This window comes from Capricornis sumatraensis, chromosome 13, assembly GCF_032405125.1.
Source record: "Capricornis sumatraensis isolate serow.1 chromosome 13, serow.2, whole genome shotgun sequence".
Classification (NCBI taxonomy): domain Eukaryota; kingdom Metazoa; phylum Chordata; class Mammalia; order Artiodactyla; family Bovidae; genus Capricornis; species Capricornis sumatraensis.
This window is the reverse complement of record NC_091081.1, coordinates 33,438,427-33,450,734: the sequence shown is the minus strand read 5'-3', so window position 1 is coordinate 33,450,734 and position 12,308 is coordinate 33,438,427.

Sequence of the window (12,308 nt, the reverse complement as noted above, 5' to 3'; positions counted from 1 at the left end):
AAATATCTTGGGTAGCTTTAGCATCCACTCAAAATGAAGTCACCTGGGAGCTTGTTAGAAGCACAACCTCAGACACATTCCGGCCCTACTGAATCAGAATCTGCATTTTAACAAGAGCTCTAGGTGATTTGGATGCATGATAAAACTTGAGAACCACTATTTCAGATTTTTTGAAACCCTATTTTTTTCTTAATTCAGGGCAATGATGCATCACAGTGATTAACTCACACAAGCCATCTTTTCAACGAAGACAGGGAATAGAGAAACCCTAGGGAGGTACAAGGAATTTTCTTCAAGGTATGGGGTAAAGAATCATGTCTGTATATAAGGAGGGATTAAAGAGTTTCTCTAGAAGCATATATTTTTCATAAGGTTGAGAAAACATCCAATATCCATACAAAGAATGAGGAAGTAGACAGATGAGGACATTTGGAATATTCTTCTGCCCCAAAATACCAGCAACTATTTTCACCACTGGGGCTTCCCAGGTGGCTCAGTGGTTTAAAAAAACAAACAAACAAACAAAAACCTGCCTGCCTAGCAGGAGATGAGGGTTCAATCTATGGGACGGGGAGATCCCCTCAGGAAGGAAATGGTAACCCACTGCAGCATTCTTGCCTGCGAAATCCTATGACAAAGGATCTTAGTGGGCTACAGTCCATGGGGTTGCAAAGAGTCAGACACAGCTGAGTGACTAAACAATAATCTTGTCACTTTTAGAAATTTTACTTTTATTGCTGAATTGTATCCTCAAGTATTCTCAAGAAAGGTAAACCAGTATCAGTAATTTTAGTCAGACACTATATTGAAGAAAAATTCTCTCTGCAAATCTGAATAGCAGTTGAGGAGAGCCCTAACTGCTCTTGATCTATTCCAGGTATTTTCAATTGTTGTTACGAATTTGCATTTTTCTAATTGTGGCAAAGGGTATAGGTAAGTAAAAGGACTTGAAATGCATCTCAGCTATTCATTCATTCATTTATTCAAACACTTCTGGGACCATCTGGGACAGTCCCCAGATTGTGTATAGGTGCTAAGTGCTAGAAATACAATGAAAAAGACATAGCTTCTGCTCCCTCAAAGCACAGCCAGCCGAGACAGCATACAAAACAGTAATTACACTGAGATGTTTTTAGTGCACAGAAGAAAACAGAAGTTGCTCAAATATAATAATAGAACCTTCTTGAAAGCATTCAGAGAAAGAAACACATGGTCTGTGACTTTGACTTCACCACTGTATGTATGTCATTAAATTCCATTAGCCTCTGTATGTCATAATTATTTAAATGTGGCTTACAACTGCCTCAAGGCATGTTTTTAAAAGCATCCCATTATTGAGGGTGCTAAAAAGCAGCCACACATATTACTATCAATTACTACTGGGAACACCTAGAGCAGAACGTTTTGTAAACAGACTGAAGCATACAACTCCAAATAAATGCCATACTTGCAAAATATGTCACCTTCAGTGGCTTACAGTTATTTAATCTGTGAGTTCTGAAGTACTGATTGATTTTTAAATTTATAACAACAAATTTAACAGCGATTGGATATTTACAAATAAAATATCATAAATGTAAATATTTTATGGCAAAACTAACATTTGATAATGACAGCTCTATAACAAAAGGTACTTAAATCATTTTTAATGACTCAGGGGAAAAAAATCCTGAAAGAAATTATGTATAACCTTTTAAAAGCTGGTTTTATTAGGTTGGTGCAAAAGTATTTGCAGTTTTACACTGCTGAATTTTGCTGCTTGATATTTGGATCAGTTCAGTTCAGCCACTCAGTCGTGTCTGACTCTTTGTGACCCCATGGACCGCAGCAGACCAGGCTTCCCTGTCCATCACCAGCTTCTGGAGCTTGCTCAAACTCATGTCCATCGAATCAGTGATGCCATCCAACCATCTCATCTTCTGTCATCCCCTTCTCCTTCTACCTTCAATCTTATACATTCTTAAATAAATCTGGTTCTGTTGTACAGCATTCTAATGTGCATATCTCACTTTATTATTTTTTGCTAATGACTTACTACTTACTGTTTATTTTATATTTATTTTACACTAACGAAATGATGTTAGGCAAAAAGCAAATTCGAGCAATTTTCTTATTCCAGTTCAAATTGGGTTGTAAATTAGTGGAGACAACTTGCAACATCAATGAAACATTTGGCCCAGGAACTGCAAATGAACATACAATGCAGCAGTGGTTCAAGAAGTTATGCAAAGGCAGCCAGAGCCTTGAAGAAGAGGAGCACAGTGGCCAGCTATCAGAAGTTGACAACGACCAATTAAGAGCAATCACTGAAGCTGATCCTCTTACAACTACATGAGAAGCTGGTGATGATCTCAACATCAAGCATTCTATGGTTATTTGGCATTTGCAGCAAATTGCAAAGGTGAAAAAGATCGATAAATGAGTGCCTCATGAGCTGACAACAAATCAAAAAAAAAAATCATTGCTTTGAAGTGTTGTCTTCTCTTATTTTACACAACAATGAATCACTTCTCAATCAGACTGTGGGATGTGTGACACAAAGAGGACTGTATACCACAACCATTGACAAACAACTCAGTTGAACTGAGAGAAGCTCCAAAGCACTTCCCAAAGTCAAGTGAAAGCGAAAGTCGCTCAGTCATGTCTGACTCTTTGCAACACCATGGATTATATGGTCCATGGAATTCTCAAGGCCAGAATATTGGAGTGGGTAGCCTTTCCCTTCTCCAGGGGATCTTCCCAAACTAGGGATCTAAGCCAGGTCTCCTGCATCGCAGGCAGATTCTTTACCCGCTGAGCCACAAGGGAAGACAAATTTGCACCTAAAAATGTCATGGTCATTGTTTGGTGGTCCACTGCCTGTCTGATCCACCATAGCTTTCTGAATCTGGCAAAACCATTATGTCTGTGAAGTAGGCTCAGCAAATCAATGAGATGCACCAACAACTGCAATGCCTGCAGCTGGCATTGGTCAGCAGAAAGGACCCAATTCTTCTCCATGACAGTGCCTGACTGCATGTTGCACAATCAATGCTTTCAAAGTTGAATTAATTTGGCTATGAAGTTTTGCCTCATCCTCCATATTCACCTGACCTCTCGCCATTTGACTACCACTTCTTCAAGCATCTCAACAACTTTTTACAGGGAAAATGCTTCCACAACCATTTGGCAGAAAATGCTTTCCAATAGTTCATCGACTCCCAAAGCACGGATTTTTACTCTACAGGAACAAACAAACTTATTTCTCATTGGCAAAAATATGTTGATTGTAATGGTTCCTGTTTTGATTAATAAAGATGTGCTTGAGCCTACTTATAATGATTTAAAATTCATGGTCCAAACCACAATTACATTTGCACCAACCTTATACATTAAATGCAGAATGAATGAACCTTATGATCACTAGGCTAAGACAGTTCTCAGCTCCCAATCTCTTCTGAGGTCAAAAATAATTTTATATCAATTGACAAAATCTATCAAAATCCTCCCAAGTTAAAACATACTCCAGCAGAGTCACATGTGGGCTTTACAGAACAGATTATATTTAGGTAGACAAATAAGTAGAGACTAGAGTATGCTCCTTGGTCTTTCTAAAATAATTGTGAAACTGAAACTTCCTTTGTAATGATATTCCTTTTAAAGTACACTTGAAGGTACCTCTAGCTTTAGGATGTTCAGATTTGGCCATTCTGTTGGGTTTCAAATGATGGTAGACTGCTATTTCAGAAAATGTGAGGGCAACATGTATGCATGTGTGCATATAGGTATTGGAGACTTTTCTCTTAGACTGCATTTTTAGAAATGGTATTGAGGTATGTCACATTGCCTAAAATATTTTGGAAGATTCTTTTCTAAGTTACCTCTTTATCACTTTAAATGAAGCAAATCATTTCTCCCTCTCTGGGTAAATTTGATTTTTAAAATAGCTAAGAGTCATTCAGATCCAAATCTGATGAATTACATATATAATCATGAGACTGTTTTTCTAAACATCAGGCTATGGGGGAAAAAGGCATGATTACAAAGATACTGATTTTCTTACAATGCTTATGAACCAATTACAAAAACTACTCTTAATTTCAAAAAATATAGTAATATTGGCATAAACATAGGATACAAAGTTCACTAATAATTTTGTTCTAAAAAAAACTGATGAGTTATTTATGCATAACTAGACACAGTTTATCTGGGCTTCCCTGGTGGCTCAGACGATGAAGAATTCACCTGCAAGGCAGAAGACCTGGGTTGGACCCCTAGGTCAGGAAGATCCCCTGAGAAGGGAATGGCTACCCACTCCAGATTTCTTGCCTTTAGAATCCCATGAATAAAGGAGCCTGGAGGGCTACAGTTCATGGGGTCGCAAAGAGTCGGACATGACTAAGCGACTAAGCACACACACAAACATGGTTTATCTCTACCTTATTTTATATAAATATGGTGATAGCAATGTAGGAAATGACTTATATGATGATACATTTCTCTAGATCAAGTTTTTTAACTGTGGGCATTATGACTTCAATATTTATTTCCAGTTCCTAGGAAAGTTCCTTACACAGAACTGGCACTCAGTATGGAATAAATAATAAACGAGAGTAATTTAGTACTTTGGCAGAATTCATTTAATACTGTGAGCTATATCATGCATGAATATAACCATACTTCTATACTAGTCTAACTTAAAGAAATTCTAGATCAGCCCCAAAACACCTGAGGAGGCAATGAATAATAAGACTTTCTTATCTAGAAATCATCCAAGCAAAATATTTTTAAAGAGATGAAAATTTTAGAACAACACACTCAAATATTTATCAGCTTCCTCATACAGATAAGCTATGACATCAAACTAAGAATTCATACTCTGGCTAGAGTCCTCAATCTTTATACAATTATGAGAACAAATACACTTCACTCTCACCGTTCACTCCCACCAAACACCCACAAGCCCATTCTGGGTTCTTGACAATGTTGTTTTTCACAGAGTATACATGAATCTTCAAGGATTACAGCTAATAAATTTTCAAAAATTAACTATTAATTTAAATTTTTCTATAACTGTAGGTTTATAGTGGAAATGTCATTCATATACAGAAATACATATTGAATAATATGTATATAATTCATATGCTTAGAGCAGATGTGTGTGTATGGTATAAACAAAGTTTTCCTTGTGGCTCAGATGAATCCACCTGCAATGCAAGGAGACACAGTTTCAATCCCTGGGTCAAGAAGAGCCCCTGGAGCAGGGCATGGCAATCTACTCCAGTATTCTTGAGTGGAGAATACCATGGGCAGAGAAGCCTGGTGCCTACAGTACATAGGGTCACAGAGAGTTGGATACAACTGAGCGACTAACACACACACGGTATAAGCAAGCAAATTATGTGAAGACAGTTAAGAAAATATGGATAAGTGGAAAGAAAATGTCCCCAAAATAAATTGAGATTTAAATTCCTAAGAATGAATTACCCAGAAAACTCAGTAGATTTTGCTACTACATTGAGAAAAAAAATGCATCATAGATCTTATAAAAATTTTTAAGTATGCAAAAACTTAGGGCCCAAAAATCTCTAGTCAAAGCTCCATGTCTCATCCTAAGCTTTATTTCCACATGTCAGAAAATGCTGTCATATATGGGTAGTTTTAACTATATATATACACACATATATATAACCAATGTCAGTAAAAGTCTCATCCCAAAGGAAAAAAATTAAATTTGATTCATTTCACCCTGACTACTTCTAGCAAACAAAAGCATAAAAACAATCTATTTTATATGTAGTAAAATAGACTTTACAAGGAATAATGATTCAAGAAATATGAATACCATTTGATCATTTATTTTTTAAATGCTCTAAGAGCAGCAATAAAAGAGAATCTGCTCCAAGAGTTTGTGTTCACCCAAAGCAAAAGGCCTGGCAGAAATAATAAATATAAATATTAAAGGAAATTAAGCAATGGTAATAATTCATGATTCCAAACTCAGAGACTCCTTTTAAAATAGTACAAGACTCTTCAATCCTGAAGCAAGAGAATAGACTCATGGACACATTGAAACTTGATGCTCCTTCAAAGGAAGTGGAAAAGATAAAGGCATTCCACATAAGGGCAGTGGAAAAGATCTAAGAAACCAGTTACACCAAGATAAGTAAGACTTTCACCTTCTAGAGATATCTTTCTTCCAAGACTGCAAATTCCACAGGGGGATGTAAGAGCAACAGAAATCAGGAGAAATGAATTGCTCTTTTCTTTCCTCAGAACTTCCATGAGAAGTAGCTCAGACTTACAAGCACTCATCCTGAAAAAACTGGTTGAAGACCTGACTTCAAATCATTTCAACAGCCATCTATCTGTAGTAAGCCAAAAAGTGAAAAGGGTAGAGAACTATCTTGTGTGTATGTCATCTCCAGTTTATTGTGGTAGGGTTTGAGTGTTTAAAATATATACACCACACAGGCTCAGCACCAAACTATAATTTAGAAACAATTCCAATTACAATGGAGACAATCCTAAAGATATTAGGAAAATGCTCACAATTGTTGATTGAAGTCTGAACAAACCATTACAGACACTTGCTATCTTGCCTCCAACACAATCAAATGTTCAGTGGTATTAAAAATTAATAATTTGGGGAGGTCTCCTAAGGGTAAAAGCACAGCATGAGATTCTATCCTCTTAAGTAATCTTCATAATATACTGTGAGCTGCTAGCATGATATTCCTAACGAGAACCCAAAAAATCCCTTCACTAGCAATACTTTCAAGGTTAAAGAAAAAACATTTTAAATCTTTTTGTCTTAAAAAATTTGAGACCCAGAGAAGGACTATGGGATTAACAGATAAAAACTGCTGTACATAAAAAGAGATAAGCAACAGGATTTACTATATAGCACAGGAAACCATATTCAATACCCTGTAATAACTTATAGTGGAAAATAATCTGAAATATATATTATCTATATATACATTATGTCTACAACTAAATCAACTTGCTGTACACCTGAAACAAAATACTATAATTATACCTTAATAAAATATATTTTTATACATACATAGACTTCAGACTTAAGTTGAAGAAAGTAGGGAAAACCAAGAGGCCATTAGAGTATGACCTAAGTCAAATTCGTTACAATTATACAGTGGAAGTGACAAATAGAGTCAAAGGATTGGATCTGATAGACAGAGTGCCTGAAGAACTATGGATGAAGGTTGGTGACACTGTACAGGAGACAGTGATCAAGACCATCCCCAAGAAAAAGAAATTCAAAAAGGCAAAATGGTTGCCTGAGGAGGCCTTACAAATAGCTGTGAAAAGAGGAGAAGAGAAAGTCAAAAGAGAAAAGGAAAGATATACTCATTTGAATGCAGAGTTCCAAAGAATAGCAGGCAGAGATAAGAAAGCCTTCCCCAGTGATCAATGCAAAGAAACAGAGGAAAACAATAGAACGGGAAAGACTAGAGATCTCTTCAAGAAAATTGGAGATACCAAGGGAATATTTCATGCAAAGATGGACACAATAAAGGACAGAAATGGTATGGACCTAACAGAAGCAGAAGATATTAAGAAGAGGAGGCAAGAATACACAGAACTATACAAAAAAGGTCTTCATGACCCAGATAATCACGATGGTGTGATAACTCATCTAGAACCAGACATCCTGGAATGTGAAGTCAGGTGGGCCTTAGAAAGCATCACTACGAGCAAAGCTAGTGGAGGTGATGGAATTCCAGTTTAGCTATCTCAAATCCTAAAAGATGATGCTGTGAAAGTGCTGCACTCAGTACGAGAGCAAATTTGGAAAATTCAGCAGTGGCCACAAGACTGGAAAAGGTCAGTTTTCATTCCAATCCCTAAAAATCGCAATGCCAAAGAATGTTCAAACTACCACACAATTGCACTCATCTCACATGCTAGTAAAGTAATGCTCAAAATTCTCCAAGCCAGACTTCATCAGTATGTAAACCATGAACTTCCAGATGTTCAAGCTGGATTTAGAAAAGGCAGAGGAACCAGACATCAAGTTTCCAACATCTGTTGGATCATTAAAAAAGCAAGAGAGTTTCAGAAAAACATCTATTTCTGCTTTATTGACTATGCCAAAGCCTTTGACTGTGTGGATCACAACAAACTGTGGAAAATTCTTCAAGAGATAAGAATACCAGATCACCTTACCTGCCTCCTAAGAAATATGACGCAGGTCAAGAAGCAACAGTTAGAACTGGACGTGGAAAAACAGACTGGTTCCAAATCGGGAAAGGAGTATGTCAAGTCCTTATATTGTCACCCTGCTTATTTAACTTGTGTGAAGAGTATATCATGAAGAATACTGGACTAGATGAAGCACAAGCTGGAATCAAGATTGCCAGGGGAAATATCAATAACCTCAGATATGTAGATGACACCACCTTTATGGCAGAAAGCAAAGAAGAAAACTAAAGAGCCTCTTGATGAAAGTGAAAGAGAAGAATGAAAAAGTTGGCTTAAAACTCAACATTCACAAAGCTAAGATCATGGCATTTGGTCCCACCACTTCATGGCAAATAGATGGGAAACTGGAAACAGTGATGGACTTTATTTTGTGGGGGCGGGGTGGGGGGGCTTCAAAATTATGCAGATGGTGACTGCAGCCATGAAATTAAAAGACACCAGCTCCTTGGAGAAAAGCTAAGACAAACCTAGACAGCATATTAAAAAGCAGAGACATCACTTTGCCAACAAAGGTCAATATAGACAAAGCTATGGTTTTTCCAGTAGTCACGTATGGATGTGAGAGTTGGACCTTAAAGAAAGCTGAGTGCTGAAGAATTTATCCTTTTGAACTGTGTTGTTGGAGAAGACTCTTTAGAGTCCCTTGGACAGCAAGGAGTTCAAACCAGTCAATCCTAAAGGAAATTGGCCCTGAATATTCATTGGAAGGACTGATGCTGAAGTTGAAACTCCAATACTTTGGCCACCTGATGCAAAGACTAACTCATTTGAAAAGACCCTGGTGCTGTGAAAGATTGGAGGCAGGAGGAGAAGGGGATGACAGAAGATGAGATGGTTTGATGGCATCACCGACTCAATGGACATGAGTTTGAATAAACTCCGGGAGTTGGTGATGGACAGGAGGCCTGGCATGCTACAATCCATGGGGTTTCAAAGAGTCCAACATGACTCAGCAACTGAACTGAACTGAGAATTCTACTGTGTTGTAAAATCTGGCTCAAGTTACCTTCATCTCTTAGCAGTATTATTGAAATAGCCTAGTGGTCTTCAAAAGAAGTGGACAACAGAGGATGACATGGTTGGATGGCATCACTGACCCAATGGACACGAACTTGAGCAAACTCCCGGTGATATTGGAGGACAGAGAAGCTTTGGGGTACTGCAGTCTTGGGGTTGTAAATAGCTGGACACAACTTGGGCATTAAACAAAAACAATAAAAAAGTCTTCAAACACATTTGCTTGCACACTCCTCTAAACATTTCTAAGTCAACAACTGAAATTTCATTATGCATTTAAATTGCTGTAAAGGATGAACTCTTTTATTTTACATATACCTCATGAAATCATAAAGTCATATCAATTTAACCCTATCTGCCAATTAAAAATATGAATAAGCACTTTTTTTAAACAGGTTGAAATAGTAAACTCTTTTCTTTACTAATTAAACTTGTGTTTCCATTCTGTAACCACCCAGAAGTTTATATTACATATAATACTATATTACATATATTATATAAATATATTTTATATGGGTTTATATTGTTGTTTAGTCACTAAGTTGTATCCAACTCTTCTGTGACCCCATGGAATGGGCCTGCCAAGCTCGTCTATCTGTGGGATTTCACAGGCAAGATTACTAGAGTGGGTTGTCATTTCCTACTCCAGGGGATCTTCCTAACCCTGGGATGGAACCCATGTCTCTTGCATTGTAGGCAAATTTTTTTGGCTGCTGAGCCGCCAAGGAAATTTAAAACTTAGAGGAGTGCTGTACAGCATGTTGTGATCACAAAAGAGTCAGACATGACTGAGCAGCTGAACAACAACGTACAACATGTTACCCAATAATCACTAGCCACTAGCAATATATGTCTACTGAGCACTTGAGATGCAGCTAGTCCAGAGTGAGAAGTGCTGTGAGGTAAAATGCACACCACTGATCTTCAAAAACTCAATATAAAAACTGAGTATAAATTCTTTCAATAGTTTTTCTATTGATTACATAATGTTGAAATAATAGTTTGATATATTGGACTAAAAAAAGAAATTTAAACAAACACACTTATTTTAAATTTTTAAGTTACATTTATTTTTTTTTAAAGATGGAAAATAATTTTAATAGCAGTATAAGCAAAATGTGAATATTGTATCTGTAATATTTATGATAAAAATACATGGTTCACATTTGTAATTCTGTTAGAATTACATTTTTGCTTGTAGTGCTGGTTTAGAATGTTCTATTGATCACCTAACAATTTTCTGAAATAAAAATATAACTTTAATTTCTTTTCATTTCCTGGGCCTATAACATCCTCAATTCTTTTAAAAGAGATTTTTAATTATGTTATCTTTCCAGTTATCAGTGGAATACAGTTTATGGAGGCAATAAACTTTAAAATAATTCATAATTAACCAAACATAAAATTTTACTGGAATTGTACATCTTAATGAGATAGATGGGGCTTTTTTCCCCAAATTAGTTGGTATATCCATAGATGAAAATTTATTGTATAATAACATCTAACAGCAATTCACTTGATATTTTTTATTTTCATATTGAGACTCTCTAATCATACAAATGGGTAGGAATAGAAATTTAGGGTTTTATTAATGTTACTAAACTATCTGAACTTCAAGTTTCATTATAAAAATCATCTAGCAATAAAGTTTTAATAATCAACTAATAATTTAAATATTTAATTTTGATGAACACAAGAAACTCAAACTCCAACCTGTTTTTTGTTTGTTTGTTTTGTCTAATCATTGGAGTCATTTTGTTTCTAATTTATGGTGAGTATACTGCAAAAAAAAAAAAAGAATTATCAACTATTTTACAGTATCTTGAAAAAAAAAAAAGAATTACCAAAAAACTACTCTGTGCATCTATTACTCTTTCAGTTAAAGGCTCTTTATTATACCAGATACAATTAAAAAGGGTAAAGACAAAATCAAAATTATATTACTAATGATTTTGGTGAATTAATTTTTAGATAAAATATTTCATATCACAGGCTTTAAATATATTTTTGTCAAAGCCATAGAATTACAGATTTTGTTAATTCAAGGAAAATATGGAGTTAGGAAATCAATTCTCATTATCAAACCAGTTTGCCCACAATTAAATTTTTTTCTATCAGAAAAGTCTGATTTGATTTTTCAATTTAAATAATTGTTTTAATAAAGATCCATGTAGAAACAATCTCTGAATCTAAATTCAGATAATTTGGGCTTGTATGATAATCTGAATTTCTATGATATAGCGATAAATAGACAAATGGATACAGCAGAAGACAGAAATCTATAAATGATAAAATCAGGTATTTTTCTTAATCTCATTTTTTTTTTTTCTCTCAAAGTGAACTCCCACAGGAGTGGTGGTTTTTCAGGCAATAGAAGGGGTGTGGAAGAGGTGAAGATGTCAAGTCCAAGTATTTGAGATTGTCCCTTCATTTGTCACTCTAGAAGTTTTTACACCCTGGGGAAATGCACCACGGTACAATCTGGAATGGATGAGAAAAAAAGCCTTTCTTTTGAAGCGAAAGGAGATGTCATATGGGAGATGGGAAGGATGAGCAAGCACAATGCCTTGACCTCAGATTCATTACCAGGGAGCTAAGTTTCAGGCAGTGAGCTGATCTGGAAATTCACTCCTTTAAAGACTATGTCCCTATAAAATTTTCAGGCAGCCTTGGAGGTTGTATATCTAGTTTGAACACTACTCCATTAACCAATTCACTGTAGCCCTGCTTCCATCTCTGTCTTCTACAGCCTGAGGAGCACAGTGCCAGAATGATTTTTTCAGTTCCAAAATAGAAAATCAGTCCTCTGCTCAAAACTTTCCAGGAGTTTCCCAATCTCACACTCAGCAAAATCCAGCTATCTTGACAGCAGCCTACAGTGGTCTTAACAATTTCCCTTAAACCCCATCACTCCTCTGGCACAATGTCCTACTAAATTCCCTTGGCTCATTTTGCCGTGCCACACTGGGGTCTCTGATGGCCCTCAAATTCTCAAAAGGCTATCATTTCCTCCTCTAAAATGCTCTCTCCTCAAGCCCCGTGACTTACAACCTCATTTTCACTAGATTGTTACTCAGATACCTTCC